The following is a 22501-nucleotide window of genomic DNA, read 5'->3' as shown; positions in this document are numbered from 1 at the left end:
GTGCTGACCGGACAGTACCGAAATAGCGTAAGTTCTTTGGGGGCCACAAGCCTTCCATGCTCTGAGTATGGAGTGGCTTATGACGCCGAGGCAGCCCCAGGAGATAAGGTATCTACACGATATATATATATATATATATAGGTAGCCTGATAAACCGCCATGGAATGGACGCCAATACATGAGTACTAGCGAATGCACAACGAACCACGTTCGTGATGCTCGTGAATACCTTAAGCCATGAAAGACAGGAGGAGCTATGGGGTGGCTGGAGGGTAACGCAGTTGAGTGGCTTACGACAATGTAGAAAGTAGCCTCGTGCGGGGCTGCAGGGTTAATAAAGGTAAACACTGTGACGTCATGTCCGTCTTACTGGGCATGCGCAGACTGTTTAGAAGTGCATTGTGGGATGTAATTACTGTAACATGATCCAGACGGCATAAACAACACGTTCGGACGACAGAGTTCAGAAATCGTGTTGAATATAAACGTAATGAGGTGATTGACCTGTAATAGGTATATTAAATATGAACGCGTAAGTACTGTTGTTGTTGCACAAACTAAAATATCCAATTACCATTTTGTGCCACAAACCACATGAAATGTATTACATAGCAGGAAGTTTTATTATATACAGATATTTACATAAACATTTGGCACAACATGGGGGCTGCCTCGGTTGCCTAAGAGACCCTGGGGTCGAAGTGACCCGGGTTGACACCCTGGGGTCGTGGAGACCCGGGTAAGATAACAATGTCCTGGGGTATTATGGACCCGGACTGTGTAGCTGTGAGAGGGATATGCCGGTCCTGGGGTCCGATGACCCGGACGATCCCTAGAGTTAAGCTAGTACTGGTCGTGCTGACCGGACAGTACCGAAATAGCGTAAGTTCTTTGGGGGCCACAAGCCTTCCATGCTCTGAGTATGGAGTGGCTTATGACGCCCAAACGAGGTTAGCAACCGAGAGCCCCCAAAGAATTAATATAGGTAAATAACCTGAATATGGTACTTAATGATGGTGACACATAGCCTTGTGGGCTTGCCCTAAGGTGGAGTCGGACGTTCTGATATACTTGGCGTAACAGTCCGACGTCCACCTGCCCATAGTCTTAATGAGGTGATCCTCGATGTGCACGGTGGCCGCCGTGGTAGCTGCTCCTATCCGGAATGAGTGCCCGGAGTAGTCGGCGGAGTTGTAGCCAGTCAACGTGAGGACCCTATCTAACCATGACAAAAACACAGTCCTGGATATTGGTAGATAGTCCCGACTGACAAACAGCGGATCCTGGTATGCAGCCCTGCACTGCGTTCTAATGGAATACAGTTTTGACAAGGCCGAGTAGGGACATGTCATAGTGTCAGTAGCGAATAAGGCAATGCGAACGCCTAGTCGGAAGGGATCAGTCTTAGACACTTTTAAGGTTATAACGCATGTTCTTTTATGGTGTACAAAACTAATGTCGCTCATAGTTATGTTCCTACTGGGATCAAAGTTGGCTGAACATGTGAGTTCACCGCATCTCAAGAATCCGAAGAACGCTGCAAGACACATACATTCCATTACCAAATCGTTGAAAGGACCGAACACGCCATCCCTGAGCCGCTTGATGATGTTACGTAGCACATGGTAAGTGATGGGGAGTCTCTTCCTCCGCTCTGGTGTGTGGGCCCGTTTGTATCCTCTGAGTAGAGTTTGAATCCGATTTAGGGCGCCGGTGGAGACATCGTCAAACAGTGTCCTGATGCCCGCTTGTAGGTACGTAAATCTGATTCCCGCCAGATAGGTCTTCACGGTGTCATGTGAGAGTTTGAGGAAGCCGAAACAATGTGCAAGAAAGTACTGCAGGTAGGCGTCGTTAACTGGTGGCAGGCCGCTGCTGGCACCCAGTGTGGTGAACAAACTGAACTTTAACATGAACTTTAGGTAGCACTGAAATCCTGTAGAATATGCTGTTCTTGTTTGTCGACTGATCGCAGCTGACCACAGGGTGTCCAGGTGACGATTCAGGTCCACATCACTTGTGAGCTGGGTGGGCAAGGCGTTGGATGGAAGTCTGCGTGGGGCGCCAGGGCTCGGAATTTCCTGAACTGCAAACGGGAAAGTGCATCAGCAATGTTATTTTGTACGCCTGGAACATGTTCAGCTAACACAATAAAGTTATTTACAGCTGCTTGCCATGTAAGGGTCCGCATCAGAGCCATAATGTCCATACATTTTGATCTACCCTTTTTGATAATACCCACAGTAGCTATATTGTCACAATGAAACAGTACTCTCTTCCGTGTCCAATGTCGTCCCCAGAGAATGGCCGACACCACAATAGGATAAAGTTCCAACCAAGCAATTGATTGTGCTGAGTCTCGACTGTTTATAACGTCCTTAGGCCACGCCTGGGCGAACCATGCCCCATCAAAATATCCCCCGTGTCCTACACTTCCCGCTGCATCCGTATACAGATTGAGATCCGGAGCTGATGTGATATGGTCGTCATGGAAAAACGAGATGCCATTCCACTGGTTCAGAAATTTTCTCCACATGTGCATCTCTATCCGACATTGCTTAGATATTCTGATATGATGATGCAACTTGACCACAGTGGTCGACAGTCGAATCAGGTAAGATAGGAATGATCTGCCTGGTACCACCACTCGACAAGCATAGTTTAAATGCCCTAACAAAGACAGCAAATCTCTCTTCGTACACTTCGTCCGAGTAGAAAATGATGTTAACATATCCGCTATCCTTGTCAACTTGTTCTCTGGCAACCGCGCCGTCATCGAGACTGAGTCCAAGATAATGCCCAGGTATTCTAAACAAGTTACCGGTCCTTCAGTCTTGTGAACAGCGAGTGGAATTTGTAGTTTGTCGAACAAGGTTAAGATGGCATCCATCGTTGTGCTAGCTTCATAACCGGGAGGATCAATAGTCAGGAAATCATCTAACAGATGCAGAATGTTTTTAACGCCGTAGTTGTATTGCAATATCCAGCAAACTGCTTGTGATAGGGTATCGAAAATCTTTGGACTGGATCTGCACCCGAACGCCAATCTAGTGTAGAAGTAGTACCTATCGTCCCATCGGAAACCAAAGAACGGCCAGTACCTGGGGTGCAGCGGAATCTGTTTGAATGCGTCGGTAATGTCCACCTTACACATTTGTGCACCATGTCCCAGTTGCTTAATAACTGAAATAGCATAGTCTATGGTCACATACGAGAGTGAAGCAGATTCTTTACTAATGAGATCATTGATACTTGCGGTGTGTTCCAAGTTATGAGGGGCTGACAGATCAAGGATTAGCCTCTTCTTGCCCGAGTACTTGCCCGTGGCAACTCCTAAGGGGTTAATTCTGTACACAGGGTATGGAGCCCGCTGGAAAGGTCCGATAACGTATCCTTTAACAACTTCTGTTTGCACTGCCTTAGTCACAACTATGGGATCCAATGTAGCACTACGATTGTTGTTACATTCCGTTGTTGACTGTGGAACCTCCGACATTAAGGGGTCGAATCCATGTTGCAAGCCGTTGACGAGATATGTAGCAAATGGAGGATGGGGATGAGAGGCGAGTTCTGCCTGTATAGCCTGAACGTTGATGGGAGTGAGTTGTACTGTTAAGGTGCCTGCGTCCTCTTCTCCGGTTATATCCGGGAAAGTTAGTCAAACTTGGTTGTCCCGTCTCGATTTGGGAGCCTTGGCGCAAGTTGCCTGTCCGTGGTTTGGGGCATGACAATTGAGACATACATGAAGGTATGCACAGTTCACTCTCACACAGCCCTGGTGATTGAAATTATTGCAGACCTCCCTTCCGTTTGACCTAACTCTAGGTCGTCCCCTGGTGTCGTTTTTGTCCGTCGCCCCCATCCTGTCGGAGCTGCCACTTCGGTCCGAGAACGGGGTAGGCCTAACTGTATCAGTACGTCGCTCAGGACACAAGTCTGTACCATGGGTGATGCTGTGGCAAATTGCACACGATCTGGAACGGCGCCCCGAAGAACACAGCCCGTACAGACGTGTGTCCCTCATATCCCAGCGAATGCTGCAACCTTGTTCTGCGTAGGACGCCACTCTGGCAGCAAATAACTTGTGGTAGTCGTAGTGCGCAGAGCCCCCATACAACGTAGCCAGTTCGATGACAGTTTGCTCGTGTCCATCCAATTGTTTCCGTTTGGCGTTATTGATGTCACACAGAATGTCCTTGTAAATGCCAAAGGCCTGTATAAATTCTGCTAGTGTAAGAGTGCGATTTAGCCTAGCATCCTCCTTTAAATGATACACATTGCCATCGTACTCGGCCATTCTAGCGTCTAGCGTGTCTTGATTAGGTATCAATAGCAAGGCCAGGTTACAGTACTTGCCGTCTTTAATCTTCTTCTTGAGCGCCGGCGCGACTGTGTGGATGTGGGGCAACGAGTCTGACGGCACATCATGGCTGAGTTGATCCGGTAGGCTTGTAGCTGCGTACTCGGTGGTCACTGCGTTATGGCTGGTCATGTTGGCTATCATGTGTTTCAGCTCTGCAAGTTCGCGTTGTAGACTGGCAACACTAACAGGTGACACGGAATTGGTAACATCGTCCCTGAAGTCCGAAACAACGCTGTAAGGTAGCGTGGTCCCGCTAACGAGGGCATCTGGGTTCCTGTGCTGTATGCTGGCTTCGACCACCCCCGGCCGTGTGGCCGCCGGAGACAAAATGGCACTCGGGTCGTAGCTGTCCGACGAGGTCACCGTCGCTGCTGCTGGCCGTTGTTGTTGGTTTTCTTGGAACAGCTGCAACAAGCTTTTCCTAGGCCAATTATTTGGAACCCTCACGCCTCGCTCTGCCAGTTGTTTGCGTAGCTGGGCCACGGTCAGATACGGTTGACTGCTGATTGTCCCTGTAGTACGGCTGGCACTGGCAGCAATGGCGCGGGGTTCGAGGCTATCCGGATTTTCTTCAGGCTGTGCGGAGTCGAGAACATTAACCCGATTGCGCTGACTTCTGGCTCGTCTATGTCTCCGCTCCGCCATTATTAATCTTGGTTCGCTGCGTATCGCAAAACCTGAGATCGGATGGCTTGACTGGACTCGTGATTTAGCACCGAAGCAGATGAGATTAACGCAGTTGAGTGGCTTACGACAATGTAGAAAGTAGCCTCGTGCGGGGCTGCAGGGTTAATAAAGGTAAACACTGTGACGTCATGTCCGTCTTACTGGGCATGCGCAGACTGTTTAGAAGTGCATTGTGGGATGTAATTACTGTAACATGATCCAGACGGCATAAACAACACGTTCGGACGACAGAGTTCAGAAATCGTGTTGAATATAAACGTAATGAGGTGATTGACCTGTAATAGGTATATTAAATATGAACGCGTAAGTACTGTTGTTGTTGCACAAACTAAAATATCCAATTACCATTAGTTGTAATGTACTTCTAAACGCCAGCAGATCAAACACTACAAGTTTGATATGCAAGATGTGCATTTTAAGAAATTAAATCAATAAAATCTCTCTCCAAACCAAATGTGTATGGACAATATTCTTTTCATGTAAATAGATTTCACTGGCTAGAACAAAGTGAGCTATACAAAGCCAACAGCATCCTGTATGAACACACTTCCTATACACCTATACACTGTAATTTTCATATGATCAGATATTTGAAAATGTCATCACATTTAGCCTTACACTTAATGTTTATGAAGACCCAAGAGCATATATTTAATAAAACGGTCCTCTCTATTTGATGCTCGTCCCCTTCTCAGCTCATACAGCCCATGCCCATCCTCTTCTTAGCTCAATCAGACCATGCCCATCCCCTTCTCAGCTCATACAGCCCATGCCCATCCCCTTCTCAGCTCATACAGCCCATGCCCATCCGCTTCTCAGCTCTTTGAGCCCATGCCATATCCTTCTCAGCTCATAGAGCCTATGCCCGTCCCCTTCTCAGCTCATAGAAACCATGCCCATCCACTTTCTCAGCTCATACAGCCCATTCCCATCCCCTTCTCAGCTCTAGGTAAATGTGAGTTCCTCGATACAAACTAGATATTTTAATATGACATTATTCATAACCTATTACATGGACCGTGTGTTAGTTACCTTACACTTTGATGTGTGCAGTATGACATGCTTTATTGTGATATAAAACTTATATCTTCCACATCTTAGCATTATATACAATGATACACTGTCATGGTGTCATGGCAGATGTATCATTTACATATTTATGCAATAACTGAAAATATCCAAACCAATATTTTATCTCTTCTCTAAAACTTCCATGAAGAGAATTGATCTATTCTGATAATGCTAATAGGACATCTCTTGTTAAGTTTCAACCAGCCATCCTCCAGTGGACATTATCACAGGTAGCTGTTAACGCTCATCAGATAACGAAACAATCCATCACACATTACTGTCACATGCAGTGGTATTAGACACAGTAGTTCGAAGCTTACCTTCTTATCGCATTTGTCCTCACAATAGTAGTCTTCGGCTTTTGTCGTTCGTTCCCCGGTGTAATGTATGTAAACATAGAATGCATTTTACTCCGAAGTTTGCAGACAAATTCTGGCAGCGAAACGGCGCTTACGTTTTCCATGTATCTGTCACTTATTGGCGGCGATGGAACCCATGTAAACTGATCCTGATGCTGAAGAGCATCACACAGCTCAACTGATGCAGCTACGATTGACTGAGATGACGAGATATCAAGAGATACGTCCAGGCTTCATTGCAACATTAAATATTTCTTATGTTTATTAGCTTTGTAACAAAATAAAGAAGCTTTTATTGTAGACTTTTGCACATTTTCTGCTGTCAACTCTTGATTCAGAGCGAGATGTGGGCTATGGCTAATGTAGAGGGAAGCTGACTGATGAATGGTGCTTCCTTCATGTAATTAATTGTGTGTAAGATTCACCTGTTTCTAAAACCAGCTTGTCAGTCGATTGTTTATAGCTAATTGTGGTGTTACCCTTAACAGTCTCACGTATGTTTTCAATATAAATGACATGACTACCAATTGCATATATTTGGCATTATTTTGGCATACATATAGCACTTAATGCTAACTTGGGATCATGAAATACACCCATGCTTTTCCAAAGAGCTCTGATTCAGTGCCGACTATCTCCATAACACATGCTCTGAGTATACTCAGTTGCGTCAGATTCTCTGAGCTTCAATAACCCCTCGATTACATCCCTGAAACATGGCATTGTCTCGATGCATCTCCTCCAAGACACTTTACATCCACAAACAGTCGATATATAGTTTCCGTATATCATTCATGCTAGTAGTTAACTGTTTCCTTGTGTGCAAATATTTCATAATGATAGAAAATCTCCAGCATTCTCTTCGGATGAGAAGATTACTGACATGGTGGGACATTAAATGTGGGACCGTAACTTGAGTCTAGGGAATCAAAGTTGTTCTGTGACGAGATTAAAATGGCCTCATCATTTGTCTATGACAGTTTTTCTGTTACATTGAGCATAAATTATAATAAATTGTCACAAAATACATTATGATACCTCCATGTCAGAATGATGCATCACGTGACCTTGATAAAATACTGTGTATCCTGCCTTGAAGGGAAATAAATTTCTCAGCAGGAGAATAAATCCCTTATACCCCGCCATGAGGAACACAAGATGCTGGAGACATCATTTGCCTATGACAGTTTTTCTGTTACACTGACCATAAATTATAATATATTGTCACAAAATACATGATTATTCCTACATGTCAGAATGTCAGTGACCTTTATAAATACTGTGTATCCTGCCTTGAAGGGAATTAAATTTCTCAGCGGGAGAATAAATCCCTTATGCTCCCCTTCGATGCAAAAAGTTGCGCACTTTTTCTGAGTCAATGAAAGTCATGTAACACATGTAACCAACCAACCAACCAAAATCAGAACTCTCTATACTATCACTGCTTCCCACTGTACTTAACAGCCTAAAACCATGCATGGAGTTACATGGAGTAACTCGCAACACTAACCGTGATGTTTATGTGCAAATGATGACTGTTATGACACCATACACTCTCCCCAACCCCCCCCCCCCCAGCTAGATTGTTTTGTTTGTTTGTCAATTTGAATTTCTATTTCATTTCACTGTCTGAATAGATTGGGTTAGAACATGATGGTACCGTATTCGATGTAATAAACGCCCCGCTCTAATAAGCGCCCACTGCGACATTTGCCAATATATTGGCTTGTAAACAATCACAACTAGCACCCCTTCCGATTGATCAATGTACAAAAGACTTATATATTTGTGTATAATACGTGTGTTATATGCATCCATAGTTTAGTGCCATACTTATGGGAAATTAAATTCTGGAAAAATATATCTGTCGTTTATAAACATTTCAGGCTGTCAGCATAAACCATGAAATTTATGATCTTTCAACTCTGTTGTTTTTCACCAAAATAATATTCTAATAAGAGCCCCCTATTTCTAATTTTGAGAGCGCCCTGGGCGCTTATTATGTCGATTACGGTATATCCAGTATTCAAATTCAGTTTCTAAAATCATAATAACCACCTCTGTTTGTCACAAGCCACATCACCACAGAAGCTGTTAGTCAAAGAAAAATATTTCTTTTTCAATCACTGTCGGTACTCAACATGTTCAACATGTTGAACAACATGTGAGATTCCAACAGGTAATCTAGCTCAACAGTGAAAACACAGTATGTTTTATCACCTATAATCTTTCTGCTATTGCTGTCAGTCACAGCTGATGGTTGCTATTTCATTACGAATTCTATGTATAAATGTAAGCTAATGTTTCTGTGCACATATATTTCAAGGTGTCTTCTTTTGTATGGCTGTAAGAAAAGATTTCAGTGGGTTATTTTATTAATTTATTGTAAATCAAAGATTTCATGAAGTCAGCAGCTTCTCAAAGTGAGTGAGCTGAGATGGGTTTAACGCCGTTTCTAACAGTATTCCGGTTATATCACGGCATGTCAGCTTAATGTGGGAGGAAAGCCCGAAGTGATGCAGGTCTCAGACATTTACCACTTCAGTCAAACCCACGAGCACGGGTATGGTGCTGACAAACTTAGAAACATAATCGGGGTGAACCAGGATTCGAACCCACAATCATAGGTTCCTGGCGTGCCCAAAGGACGCAGCTCTGCGCAGCGAATTGCAGCGCCTTTGATGACTGGGCCTCCCGTGCCCCCTGTGCCCCCCGCAGCTTCTTAAATGTCTTAAAGGGCTAATATTCTTCCAATTACATATAATTTCAAAATAAGGGAGGTGGGTTGGCTTTGTAGTGTTTTATTTTTCATTTATTCTTTCATCCTCAACAATGAGGGAGAACTTCTGTAGGGTTTGCTGTGTTTGATGTAATTTATTTCATGCGTGGTGCATGTTTTTTCATGAACTGAAAATTAGTTTCGGTCAGCACCTTTAATTTGGGTCATTCAGCTTCTCAGAACCAAGTCCCTCTTTGTATAGGCCTTCCAGCAATTCAAGATGGTTTTGCATGGGTGAATTCAAGTATAGATTCTGAACAATAAAAGTTAGGATCTTAAATATATATCTTTTGATATATTTTTGAAGTGAAGACAGAGCACACAATTTCATAAAAAATTCCCCGAAATATTCATGATCCCTTACTTTATTTGTTCAGTATACATGAAACTGAACTTTCTTGGAATTGGTCCGTTATGTTTATCCAGAATAAACCAATCATCTTCTTGCATACATCTTACATATGCTTTTGATATCCTTTGTAAATATACTCATCACCAGGGAGATTTTTATCCCTAAGTCTATCAAAGTGAATTTCCAAGTATCTAGATGTGAACCACAGGCGTCAGAAGATTCTTATCAGATTCCAATCTTAATCTATGTTTTCATAGTTTTTAGATCCAGACATTCAGTTGCCAATTGAATAATTGATAAAGTAAGCATATTTACCAGCAGTCTTGGCTTAGAAATAAGTATACTCATGTCCATATTTTGAGTTACATGTGTAAATAAACATATAAACTAGATTCAAGCTATGTGGGGGCATGAGTGGCCCAGTCATCTCAAGTGCTGTAATTTGCTGTGCAGAGTTGTGCCCCTTATGAGTGCAGGATCCTATGATCGTAACAATAAGGACACAACACTGTTATTCCTGCTCCAAGCCTTCACCTTTGATTGAGGTCAAGGTCACTGTTCTTTAACCTGATTTTGTTCAATTGAGGAGAAGGTAAAAGCGAGGCCAACAGATTATTAAATTCAAAAGTAAATATGATAACTGTTCCAAATAATTAACTTCTCACAGCCTATGACATCAATGGTGGAAAGTAATGTGAAATAATGGCTGACATGCCTGTATTGCACTACCATGGCATGGATATATGACTCTTCAAATGGACAAGGGCGTTTGTGTTGACCTGTATTGAGCTCTTGATGCATTGCCACAAGTAGAAGATATTTCCATGCTGTGAACAGCTGTAGTCCAGTAAGCATCACGCTAACCTTCCATCATATATCTGCCATTGTTACAGCCAGACACACAGACTATAACTCAAACATGGCTTCCATTTTTAAGCATCCAGACACAGGCTATAACTCAAACAGGGCCTCCATATTTACCATCCAGACACATAGACTTTTACTCGTCTCATTTGGATTCCAGATTTAAAATGGTCCCCAGCAAGCATGGATGGGGGGATTTTTGCTCATAATATCGACCACTGGATTGTCTGGTCCTGACTGGTTAGTTACAGGCTTTTACCATATAACAACAAACAAACAATTACTCAAACATTTAGTCGTCATATTTACCATCAAGACAAACTGTTATAATCTGCAACTCCTGTCCCCCAAGATTCATTTGATAGTGAGAACCAACAGAACTTGTACAACTGGACCAATATTTTGATAAGTCTGATAATACAAAACAGAACTAAACTCTCATAACACATGCATTCCCAAGCTGGATGAATGCATGATTGGTTTGTTTGTTACCCGAACACGATCATCATCGTGTTCATGTTTGTTTGTTATGGACGAATCAGGGGTGACAGTTGGCCCTTAAGGCAAACGGAGGCAGGTGGGACCTATTCATCCCCAACAAAGTGATCACAGCTAATGGGAGAACTGATGGACGAATTAGTTGTGACAGGACAACTTAGGGATGACTTAGAGTGAGTGAGTATGGTTTTATGCCGCTTTTAGCAATATTCCAGTAATATCACTGCGGATGAAAACCAGAAATGGGCTTCACACATTGTACCCATGTCGGGAATCGAACACGGGACTTCCGCGTGATGAGCGAACGCTTTAACCACTAGGCTACCCGACCTCCCCGGGATGACTTAGAAGTGACCTAGGTGGACTTAGAGCAAGTTAGGGTGACAAGGACACTTTGGAGTCCCCGGGATGACTTAGAAGTGACCTAGGTCACATGGCGCTGCGAACCTGACCACCTGATCCCGTTAGTCGCCTCTTGCGACAAGCATAGTCGCCTTTTATGGCAAGCATGGGTTGCTGAAGACCTATTCTACTCGATGGTCCAAAAAAGAGAAATTGTCACAAGGCACATGGATGTCTCCATTTTCCTACCTAAATGAACGCGCAGACGTAACTCTTTATTGGTCTACATCGCTGCAAACTATGCAGTAAACATTTTGATGTACAATAAACTGTTTATAAAGAACATGCAATTAACAAACTGACGGATATAACAAACTGTTTTTTTGGTCCCGGCCATTTGCTGTATATATGCTGTATACATGCTTATAACACGCTACGGTTGTAACGAACTAAACATTGTGGTGTCTTTCAGTTCGTTATAACCGTAGTTTACTGTATTTTAGTATTTCGTAATGAATTCTCTTTTCAGCACTTACTAATTTGAGTGATATTTCATGTAAATTTTATATTTAATATATACCATTAGAGTTGGAGGTATTGAAAAATTGTCACAAAAGCGTATTTGTAAACCAATAATGGCTTGAGACGTTTTGTTTTGATGACATGAGAGATTGTATGTATCAAATGGGGAGCTGAGTTCTTCACACCTGTTGATGTGTGTTTCAGGAGACATGGCGCTGCCAGAAACACTCCTACAGCAACTATTCTTGGAACTACCTGTTAACTGCCTTGACAAGATCAAAATAGCATCTTTCAAAATATCAAGGTTATAACATGGGAGCTTTGTAGCAATTTGGTATCAGAGAAAATCAATATGGAGTCACATTTGTTTCATAAAATCAATTGATACAGACACTAATAGCTACTATGCGTTCCAACATCAATTAATTCCTGTATGGCTTTAAGAACTGAACAAATGTTTCAGTTGTGCTTCTCTGTAAAACATCTGTTCCTTGCGTATGAACATACCTTTTGGCAATTCTTGTTGTTGTGTTGATATGTTTTTTCTTAAAGTTGTTTCGTCTGTTCACAGGAATCCAAGTTTTGAGTTTAACATCGCAAACAATGGCTTCATGGACAGATGTGGTAAGTTTAATACATTGCTGCCATCTTAGAAACTAAAACATGTCTGTTTAAACACAACTGCTTCCGTGGTCTAGTGATGTAGCATCTGCCTGGAGAATGGAAGGTTGGTGGTTCGGTCCCTGGATGGGTCACACCAGAAGACATTAAAAGTGGTACTTGTTGTTACCCTGTCTGACGCTTGGCATTAAGGGATAAAACAAGGACTGGAGTATTCATGTTAAACTGAGGCATGGTATCTCAGTGGACAAGCACTATGAGACCAGCATTAGTCTGGACTGTACAGGCAGACACACGCATGTGCACATCTCAAAATAAATGCAGTGTTAAACCCCATTTCACTTCACCTCATCTGTGTATATAGGATTTTATCCGTGAGATCCAACAAAGTGTTTGTTGTCATATTGGAAATATTCAGAGGTAATATACAATTCTGAACAGTTATGTAAAACAAATTATAGCTATTTGACTGGCCATGCAGCCACCATCTGGTAGAAAAACATACAAATTATCTGCAGGTCTGTTTTGAAATTGAGATGGGATAATGATTGATCGGATGTTTCTGTTGTCGAAATATAGATGCAGGAATATTCCAAAAAGAGGTGTAAAACTCCCTCACTCACATTAACACAAAAACTTCTTACAAGCACAATCGACACTAAGACAAATATGTTTTTTGCAGACACCTTCACTGACATATCTAAGACACACATCCCACAGCCATCATGCATCTCTACCATCAGGACTTTCTCCAGACACCCCTCTCTAAATTGTAGACCTCTTCCTGACATTGCTGTCATTTCAATATCCCTTTCCCCTGAAAACTGAAGTCAATCAGACATCTGACCGACACCTCCTTCAAGAGATAGAGACATTTCACAGATACCATGTCTAAGCCAAAGACATCCTTGCTTCCATTGTTTCCAAGCCATTTTTTGTGAACATTCCTTGGAGTGTTTCACAGAAGACTAGAAAAAGTTTCCTAATAAGACAGCAGAGGTTATAACGTGTTGAATGCCAGGTCAACAATCTTTGTAAGCAGTGGTGGGAGTAGTAATAAATTGGCCACTTTACACCTTGAGATCATAACCCTACGCTGACATCAAAAAGTTCTGTCAGCAGGTGGTCGATGTGTGTGCTCTCTTGCGTCTGTTAATAAAAGACGTGCCGTAATCTGCTTGCAGTTTCGTTTGAGTGAGCTCTTGGAATGAAATTAGCTTTTCTCCATGGTTAAATTGTACTTATTGAATCAGTGAGGAATTGGGAAGGATGCATATTTCAAAAGAAAATTATATGATGACATGTTAGTGGGATATGGACCATGAAATTGTGGGGGAAAAAACAAATTTCCGATCTTCTTTTTCTTCTTTTTCTCTCCATAGTGGAATCAGTGCTTAGGGAACACACTTGACAGAGAAAGAATGGAATTTAACAATATTAAAGGAGAACTACACACAACACATTGTTCCTTTGGTTACCATGGCCACCGGGCTGGTCGGGTAGCCTAGTGGTTAAAGCGTTCGCTCATCTTCCGAAGACCGGGGTTCTATTCCCGACATGGGTACAATGTGTGAAGCCCATTTCTGATGTCCCCCGACATGATATTGCTGGAATATTGCTGGAATATTGCTAAAAGGGGCGTAAAACCATACTCAATCACTCACTACCATGGCCACCAGTCTCACTGGCTGACCTGTTGTTTTTTCTCCAAACCCAGTGATGTTACTCTCTTTTGATGTCACATATCAAGCAGGATGAAACTTCAATATCACATGGTGATGAAACTGAACATTTGGAATCATAGGTCACTCCACAAGGTGACTGACAGCTTCAATTGTATTTCTTACATTCTTATCATTGTCTCTGCTCTTTTTCCTTTCATGGCTAATGGAATCTGTGTCAATGGTTGACACTGGTTGACTGGCGTTGACAATTATATTGACGATAACGAGAATAGCAATCACACTGACGTACATTTTGTGTTGCTCCTGTGTTGAGTTAGTAAACAATCCTACACATCTTTACGTCGATAATTTCTTAATGCAAACATCAAAGGAAAAAATCTGCAACCTATCGAAGTTATTTTAGTTTTTGGGGTGGTACAAAGATATGGGACACTTTTAAAGATTACTTGCATATTGGCTAAGAATTTGGTCAGGTGGTGTTTATTTGAAGAGCGCTAAATACAGTGATTATGGTACATGAATGACCATTCTGAAGTGATCTGTTGACTAATTTAGATGTAACTGCTTATTGAATTGTGTCTCCTCAAGTTGTTCTAGGATTTGAGTCCTGTAACCATTTACTAAATAAGAATAACAGTAAATTTGATCCTCTTTGATTCCAGGAAAAGTTGGTTAAGAAGCGCATATGAAAAAAAGTTGTGATTTTGTTGAAGAAAGTTTCCTACAAATGTTTTATTGCTGTTGTGCTAAGTTGTAACTGTTAGTTGAAAAAGTTGATCTCATCTTCCAGTTTCACACTTGATTAGCACAAATAGGTATCATTATTGATTGAAATGTAACCAATTAGAGCCCCAGGGTAAACAAATGTCAACATTTTGTTTTGAAAGAAAACGAGCATAAAGATAACTCACCCCTTCGTCTTCTTCGCTCCACATGTAAAGCCCGCGACATGTTCATACCACGGCTCATAGATCGTACAGCCAATCCATTGATTCCAACTTTCTCTCAAATTAAAAGTTATTTTGAAATGTAGGGGGTTGAGAAATGAGTTCTACAGTGGGCGATGGCCCAAGTCATTGAGAACTCCACAATGAGGGTAAGCCGGCCAGAGACAGGCAGGGGGATGCGTGATGGGGGATGCGGAAGAGGATTCCGGGAGCAGGGAGGGGTAACACGAGAAGCTAGCTGATCACTTAAACACGCTTAGATCAATTATCGGTGATTGGGAGCATAGATGACGAGGGTAGTTATGAGATGCTGTTGAGAGACATGCTCGATCACACAGCCAGCTAATTGTTAGGCAGGAGGAATGATTTCAGGATACTTTGCTCGTGGATTCAGAGAACTTTGAACATTTTATGTGGTTGTTAATGAAGGGAGGATCAAGGAATTAGCACAGAGCAAATAAACCTGGCAATGCTACACAGGTATAATGATACCAGGAGATGATGTCTTCTCCTTACTGTACAGCAGGGGCTACTTCTTCCAGAGGAGTTGAAGTCAACATGCTGATTGAGGTTATGTATACTACTCAAAAGAAGTTAAAGAACACCTGATTCTTTTATATCACTCATTAATCTGCCATGGCGTGACAAAGTAGACATGATGTATGGAGAACAACTTCTTCATTATCCATGACAAAGTAGACAAAATTTATGAATAACATTTTTTTTATGCTTGACAAAGTAGACAAAATTTATGAATAACAACTTTTTTTTATGCTTGACAAAGCAGACAAAATTTATGAATAACAACTGACAAAGCAGACACAATTTATGGAAAACAACTTAATTTTTTTAAAGAATAGTATGATAAAGAAATTGTTATACATAATCTGTGTGTAAATTGTGTCTACCTTGTCATCCATCAACTTCTAAGAAATTCCTATCAAATTGTCATGGCATGACAGATGAACTTTAGTAATTTGAAAGAATCGTGTCTTCTTTAACATCTTTTGAGTAGTATACATATTATTTAAGGCACAAATTTTACAAACAAGATTAGAGCATGAGTATTTGTAGTGGTCAGAATCAGTATTTGAAGCTTTATTCTTTGCAAACTGGAGAAAAATCTTGGCTTTTTTAGGTCACATAAATTCTTTCTTTGCTCCATATTGGCATCATGTACAAGACAATTCGTTAAAACACGGAAGTACGTTAGTTCAGCCTTACTCACAAACCTTATATCTGTACAAAATCAGGGAAGGTTTTATTGTGAATATTGGCGTTGAAAAAATGAGCGACACCCTCAAAGTTTCTGTCATTTTCGAACATAAGTGTAATGGAAATAACTTAAAGTCTAGATGTGTAACACTCACTCACTCACTCACTCACTCACTCACTCACTCACTCACTCACTCACTCACTCACTCACCTGATGGAGTGCATGGTTATACTAAAAGCAGTCTATATTGCATACATATTTACATACGGCCGTTGCTGGAATAATGCTGAGTGAAGCAAACAAAACACTCACAAGCTCACTCAGACTCACTCGCTTACACACTCTCTCACTCAGTCACTCACTCACACACTCTATCACTCACTCACTCACTCACTCACTCACTCACTCACTCAATCACTCACTCACTCACTCACTCACCAGTAGCATGGTGCAGGCCTGTTAACATGTAGGCATGTATTAAGGTAGTGAAGTCTGACATTTGGAAACTTTTTGAAAGCATCTTTGCAAAAGTAATACACCACTGCTAATCGTCATGGTAAATTACCAGTTGTAACAGAATTGTCATGTAAATAATGTCTCCAGGAAGATAGCTTTGAAGATATGGGAGATTACTTTCACACCCTAATTAGTTGAATGATGGCACAGAAACAAAGTGAGATGGTGAACCAGAGAGTCCTTTTCACAAAATTGTCTATTTGTTCTAAGCCTTTTCTCTGCTCTTAAATGACATGAATGCGTAAAGTTGAGCCCCAGTTTGTTTACCTGCTGGCTATGCTAACACACTAATTGGAACCGTGGTACAATTGAGAACTCTTCAGTTGGGAGATACAAACATGAGCGATGGTGTGATTACGGGACGGAGATACAGCGGACAAGCATCCCGTTATAGGTAGTCTGTTTTCTGTACAGGAATTTGAGATATTGTCCTTGTTAGTTTTTATGAGTAATAACATTTCCATTTTCTTTTTTGCACTGTTGATCTTTGAGGTGGTTCCATCTTGGTTTTAATTTGTACTCTGTGGAGTTTGTTGCAATAAGGAATGTATAGTTTCATATAGTATCTTGTAAAGAGGAATTATCTACTCAGTCTGTTGCACATTTTCAGTATGTGTTCATGTTGTAATCATACAATCCAGTGATTGATATCATGAGCATCGACCTACGCAATTGGGATACGATGACATGCATCAACCAAGTCAGTGAGCCTGACCACCCGATCCCGTTAGTCGCCTCTTGCGACAAGCATAGTCGCCTTTTATGGCAAGCATGGGTTGCTGAAGACCTATTCCACCGCGGAATCTTCATGGGTATTGTAATAAATGAAATTATTGCCTGTTAGGTTGATATACGCCATAACCTTTGAGTTTCCATCAAACTTGATTGGCTGTCCATGTGTCACGCCTTGTTCCTCGTTCATTGATGTATCCGCCTTACGTTTGCATGGGTGAAAATATGGTTGCTTCTAATATATTCTGTTTGTGTTTTTGTTTGATTTTTATTTCCAGAATTAACCAACCTCAATTCAACAAATTTGGATGTTCTATTTCCTCCTGAATCTTTGCAAATTGACCGAAAAAATATGTCATTGAAATTTGGTCGAGAGTCTTGTAGCTGTGGATAGAGAGACACAGTGGCAAGTGAGTGAGTGAGTGAGTGAGTTGGGTTTAACGCTGCTTTTAACAGTATTCCAGTCATATCTCAGCGTGCCAGCTTAATGTGGGAGGAAAGCCCGAAGTGATGCAGGTCTCAGACATTTACTACTTCATGAAACCCACGAGCACGGGTATGGTACTGACAAACCTAGAAACATAATTGGGGCGAACCAGGATTCGAACCCACAATCATAGGTTTCTGGCATGCCCAAGGGCGCAACTCTGCACATCGAATCGCGGCGCCTTAGACGACTGGGCCACTTGTGCCCCCTCAGTGGTGAGTGAGTGAGCTGGGTTCAGTGCCATTTTGAACAGTTGTGTCACAGGGTGTCAGCTTAATGTGGGAGGAAAGCCTGAAGTGATGCAGGTCTCAGATGTTTACAACTTTGGTGAAACCCATGAGCATGGGTATGGTAAAGCAAAAATAGAAACATAATCGGGGCAAACCAGTATTTGAACACACAATCGTATATTTCTGGTGTGCCCAAGGGACGCAATTCTGTACAGAGAATTGCGGTCCCTTAGACAACTAATCCCCAAAGTGTACACAGGTATTGCGTAAATATCATCATGTATATATAGTTAACTCTGTGTACTAACTCAGGCTAACCTGATGAAGGAGCAAGAAGTTGTTATGCATAATAAGTGTCACGTATTCATACTGGAAAACTGTTCAAAGCTCTCTTAACTCACTGACTACGTGCACAGTGGAATGATATTCAATATAGCATTGAAAGAGATAGCGTTTTATATAATAACTTTATTGCCTATATGTGCAGTTGTATTTGTTGCATATATTACTTTGTATTAATCAATGCTATTTCAGTGCACATATCAGGATCTCGAAATGATGGATATTGATTTTGTCTCAATGCAAATATTTTGCCTCCAAGCATCTAATATAAATTGTACTCAGAATTTAGAGCAGTGTTTCAACGGGGCATTTTAGAAGGTCCAATGCAAGCAAGTTTACCGACCCTTAAAACAATGTTCCACAGATAAAATTATGTCTAATTTTTCCCGTTACATGTTCATGACCTTCTCCAGGGATGAGAATCTTCCGCGGATCCGCAAATTTTATTGACCATAAATTTGTTAAAATCTGATGGCTTCCCCCATAAACACCCCCAAAGTATGGACCACACTCCATTGCCAAGATGTTTCATCTGAAAAGGAACATATCCATTCTCATCCCTGCATCTCAACACAGTTGCAAGGGCAATGCACTTCTACTGCTCCATCAGGAGTCCCAAAGTTTTTATTCAAGGGAGAGTACACTGGTTTGTGTTTCATTCTCATCACACCAATCCTGCTGTGGAGTCTTGGAGAGATATAACATCATCTTCCATTCTGTATCTTTTGATGCTGATTTGGCCATATTGAATCAGCCCATATGTTAAAGCAGAAATGGGGGAGAGTTTGCTCAGAGTAATCAAATGGCAAACTTCACAGCAATTACCAACCAGTACCAACCAGTACCAACCAACCTCTGTATGGAGGTTCAAAGTGCAATGTTTCAGTTATGGGAGCTTGTTGGAATGAAGCTTGACTAACACCTAGTCTTTCAAATGAACATAGCTTACAGAAAAAACAACAAACAGTTGTTATATTATCTTAATGAAATATATAAGAAGGAGCCCAGAGACTCTCTTCATTTTCAGTTACTGCAGTTATCTAGACTTGCTCATTATTATAGACTTACATGGGCTATTTGGATATATTTGGACAAGAATGAAGCATTTGTGTCTTGTCTTGACCAGGACATATTGATTTGAATTAACATTCTTTTGTGTTTTGTGGTGCACTGATCGATCTTATGATTAGATAACTGATTGTTTGTAGGACGAAAAGTGATTATTGATCACTTAATCATTAAATCGGTAATAATACACTATCCAACAGACTTTGGAGCATATTTTGTTTGAAAAATCTATCTAAATTAAACTAATGTGTGTTCCTTAGCTTAATAACTTGGCCTGAACATTGTGGGCACCCTGCTCTCTGTTGCTGAAGATCCGTGCTTGCCGTAAGATGCTGGATCGGGTGGTCAGGCTCGCTGACTTGGTTGATGCATGTCATTGTATCCTAATTGTTTAGATCGATGTACATGATGTCAGTCACTGGTTTGTCTAGCTCAGACTTGGCCTTGGTATTGCTGGAATATTGACCAATCATATTCCACCTCTGATCTCACTTGCATTTGCTTCAGCCAAAATGGCAGCGCCCAGTGAAGGCGATCTGATCCAAAATCAAGATCTGTATTATAACAAAACGGGTCTTAACTCCCAAAGAGCATCAGATAACTTGAGCATATTAATTAATAACATGATATGGTTTGTAAAATATTTGTCGACACCCAGTTGAGTGTAAACATGCTTTGCAAATCCTGCATTTGATAGAAAATCTGCATGGAGGTAGCCATGTTCTCCACGAACCAGATGTTGATGTCATCACGCGATTTTGATTAGATTATGCATAGACTGGATAGGCCAGCCAAATATCATTCCGAAATACCAACCGCCTTTCGGCAAGGTTTGAAACTAGACCATTTGGATTATATATTGTACAGGCAGAGCATGTTCTGTTTTGTTGGTCATCTACCCCCCTACGACTCTGCCTCAGTTAAACCGCTGATCGTCTCTAATGCTCATCAATTTTTTTTACCCCAAAGGTAGCATTGTAGTGTGGGATCACTGTATTTTGTAGGTATATTTTAACTGAGGTAACTTTATTTGGGGGACTAAATGTTACATCTACATTATGCCCCAGTTCATGTGTTTCTCCAAAGTGGTAAGCATCCCTGAGCTACATCCTTTCTAGCTTTCCTCACACATTAAACTGGCACAAGTGGCTCATCCGATGATTCCATTTTTGCCTATTTATGCATCCATGCTTGTCAGCACTATGCTCACTCACGCCTGTGGGTTTTTCCATGATGGTAGGCCGCCTCCATGGTCTAGTGGTAGAACATTCGTCCAGAGTACAGCAGGTCCCTGGTTCGATCCCCGACCACGTCATACCAAAAGACGTTAAAAGATGGTATTTGTTGTTACCCTGCCTGGTGCTCAGCGTTAAGGGGCTGAAACAAGGACTGGTCGGCTCGGAGTCAGTATACTGTGACTGATTGGGGTATTCATGTTAAACTGTGCCATGGTATCTCAGTGAGCTAGCACTGTAAATCGGCATAGTACAAGCAGCCACACACACACACACACACACACACACACACACACGCATGCACGTCACTATATAAGCATGGGCGGATACAGAGGGGGGGTGCGCACCCCCCTTTTTATTTCGAAAAAATTCTTTATTTCTGTATAAATTACCACCAAAGACAATAAATAGATCTTAATTGTGCACCCCCCCTTTTAAAAAAAGCTGTAGCCGCCCATGATAAGTACAATAGTCATGGACGCATGAACGTCTGAGAGTTGGTATATAATGAACCAAAATTATTGTTCCAAGTTGCGTCACTTCTACTGCATTGGCTCTTGTCCCATATCAGGATGTAACTGAACAACTGTTCAAAGTCATCTAAGGTGCCACAATGTGCTCTGATTGTAGGTTCAAATCCGAGTTCACCCTGATTATGTTTCTAGGTTTGTCAGCACCATACCTGTGCTCGTTGGTTTCTCTAAAGTTTTAAATATCTAAGACCTGCATCACTTCCGTCTTTTCTCCCACATCAAACTGACACGCTGATACAACTTGAATACTGTTCAAAACTTTTAAGACAGAGTCCAGTTGTAACTGTGGTCACAAAAGAGCTATTTTTAAGTTGGTTGTCTATTTCAAAATAGAAAGCTGCAATACCTTCTTGCACCAGACACTGAAGCTCTCTCAGGCCCATGTGTCCTTATGCTGCATCTTGAAATGTCAAGATAATTTTTAAATGTCATCCATGGATATATCAGGATACCAATATTTTTCCATTTTGTAATGTTAAGTGTTTTTGAACAAAGTATCATTCCCTGGTAAGGTGATATGGACTTGGAAAAGGTTTGATATGTTTCAGAACCAACAGATTTATTTTCAGTATTAATATGAACTAATCTGTCATGGCTGCCATTGGGTTGTGGATAGAGCATATTTTTCAAAACAAGCATTTGCAGTAAACAGTTCTTCTTCTTTTTTGAGGGGCGGTCAGGTAGCCTAGTGGTTAAAGTGTTCGCTCTTCATGCTGATGACCCGGGTTTGAATCAAAACATGTACAATGTGTGAAGCCCATTTCTGGTGTCCCCCCCACCTTGATATTTCTGGAATATTGCTAAAAGTGGCGTAAACCCATACTCATTCATCTTCTTTTTTGAGTGGAAAGCTTAGGGCCAAATATCTTCTTCATATGATTTCCGGAACAAGATATTTTGTTCCAAGAAAATCCCCATCTCTCTCCTTTCTGTTACGCCTCCCTATGATAATAAATAGTCCATCCCTAACGGAAATCATTTTCAACACTGATTAAGTGCAATTCATTACAAAGTATTTATCATTAAGATATGATGTCTGAAAATATTATGAC

At 41.4% G+C, this 22501-nt stretch overlaps 2 protein-coding genes across 3 annotated transcripts in view; one reads left to right on the top strand and one right to left on the bottom strand.

Moving 5' to 3' along the window:
• Positions 1 to 22501, top strand: part of LOC139445176 (integrator complex subunit 13-like) — a 444879-nt gene that overhangs the window by 146301 nt on the left and 276077 nt on the right. The gene's annotated exons all lie outside the window — the stretch shown is intronic.
• LOC139445175 (FMRFamide-activated amiloride-sensitive sodium channel-like) overlaps positions 1 to 22501 on the bottom strand; it is a 315161-nt gene that overhangs the window by 100374 nt on the left and 192286 nt on the right. The window contains exon 1 of one of the 2 annotated variants that reach the window (XM_071226297.1): positions 15055 to 15115. The exons of the other annotated variant lie outside the window; for it this stretch is intronic. The gene's annotated coding sequence lies outside the window, so the exon portion shown is untranslated. Of the gene's footprint in view, positions 1 to 15054; positions 15116 to 22501 lie in introns of those variants that run through there. 2 annotated transcript variants of the gene reach the window in all.

This window comes from Haliotis cracherodii, unplaced genomic scaffold (genome assembly GCF_022045235.1).
Source record: "Haliotis cracherodii isolate W230 unplaced genomic scaffold, xgHalCrac1.p SCAF_6, whole genome shotgun sequence".
NCBI lineage: Eukaryota > Metazoa > Mollusca > Gastropoda > Lepetellida > Haliotidae > Haliotis > Haliotis cracherodii.
This window is presented reverse-complemented; position numbering and strand designations above follow the sequence as displayed.